The sequence below is a fragment of the Corvus brachyrhynchos genome, unplaced genomic scaffold (assembly GCF_000691975.1).
Source record: "Corvus brachyrhynchos isolate BGI_N302 unplaced genomic scaffold, ASM69197v1 scaffold5, whole genome shotgun sequence".
Classification (NCBI taxonomy): Eukaryota; Metazoa; Chordata; class Aves; order Passeriformes; family Corvidae; genus Corvus; species Corvus brachyrhynchos.
In genome coordinates this window covers 7,692,899-7,694,343 of record NW_008238321.1, presented here as the reverse complement: position 1 = coordinate 7,694,343, position 1,445 = coordinate 7,692,899, and the positions used below count along the sequence as shown (strand labels likewise).

The following is a 1,445-nucleotide window of genomic DNA, read 5'->3' as shown; positions in this document are numbered from 1 at the left end:
GATGGAAACTGCTGGAGTGGCAGCCTCGGACTAACGGCACCGACCGCAGCCTGGATGCTGCAAGTGGAGGGAGAGGCCGCCCCGGCGCTGCAATGTGGAACAAATTAGAACTCGGAGAGCAAAGGAAATGAGAACGCCCTGGACGCGGCGGCTTTGACGTGCGCTCCTCGGCTCCAAATCCTGCCCCTCTGCTCCAGATCCTGCCCCTCTGCAGATCCCGTCCCCACAGCCCAGGCTGCCGGGGCAAAGCCCAAACCCCTCTGCTCCGAGCCGGAGACCCCGCTCCCTCCCTTTCGGGATCAAGTCTCCGCTCCCGAGCCCGGCCTTTCCTTGTGTGAGTTTTATCCATCTAATCTAGGGGCAGATCGGAGGCTGATGATGTCCATGGCTGCCTCGGTGCAGTCTTTAGCCGGATCAGGGCGGGTAAACTCCTTACCATGTTATTCTTAGCAGCAGGCACCCTGCCGCAGCCTGGACCCCGCGGCCCCGGGACTGTTCAGACAGGATGGAAAGGCAGTCCCGGTGCCGCAAACACGAACAGCTTGTCCCTACGGCAGCTACCGCTCCACAAACATTGTCACAGTTTGGGACCTGATTCCACAAGGACAACAGGAGTCCTTTCAGCAGGTTCTCTTTTATTGCTTTTTTTCCCCCCTGTAATTATTTTTCAGGGTCTTTTGAGCCACCAACGTGCACCAGCTCTCCTTGGTAATGCACTAAGGCAAATGCCAGCCCTCTGCCCGGGCAGCTCTATTCACACACACACCCCAGAAACACTGCACAAAGAGCATTTGCTTTCTGCTGCCTCCCGAGCTCCAGAACCTCTGCAGGCTGCCTAATTATAAGATCTTAGCAATATTTTTTTTTCCCCAGCGATAATTAACTGGTCCTGCAGAGAGCTGAAAATAAGCACTTCCCAAGCAAGTAGCAAACTCCCCTGGGTTTTTTTCTGCTAAAGTTACAACTCAGCATGAAACTGCTCCAGCCTCACAGGGACACAGATCATCTCCGCACCTCCCTGCCACAGCCTGGGATGCCACCACAGTCGCAGGCAGCTGAATACAGGTGAAACGGCGGGTGTGGGATAGCAGTGGGATGCCAAGGGGCATGCAGTGGGGAGAAGGATCCCAAGGGGTATGGAATGGGGAGAGGAATCCCAGGGAGTATGCAAGGGGGAGAAGAAGCCCAAGTGGCATGCGACTGGGAGAAGGCTACCAAGGAGCGTGCAGTGGGGAGAGGGATCCTAAGGGGTATGGAATGGGGACAAGGATTCCAAGGAGCGTTCAACAGGGAGAAGGAGCCCAAGGGGTATGGAAGAGAGCGGATTCCATGGGGCATGCGATGGAGAGAAGGATCCCAAGGGATGTGCAATGAAACACGGACCCCCGGGGACTGGCAATGTGGGGAAGGCTCCCCGTGTGCCCGGCCACGGGACAGGGACCCCC

At 57.0% G+C, this 1,445-nt stretch overlaps 1 long non-coding RNA gene across 1 annotated transcript in view; it reads left to right on the top strand.

The window, feature by feature from the left end:
- The first annotated feature begins 400 nt into the window (after nucleotides 1-400).
- LOC108446700 overlaps nucleotides 401-1,445 on the top strand; it is a 3,995-nt gene continuing 2,950 nt past the window's right edge. The window contains exons 1-2 of the long non-coding RNA XR_001861988.1: nucleotides 401-627; nucleotides 874-1,065. This is a non-coding gene — a long non-coding RNA (uncharacterized LOC108446700). The remainder of the gene's footprint in view (nucleotides 628-873; nucleotides 1,066-1,445) is intronic.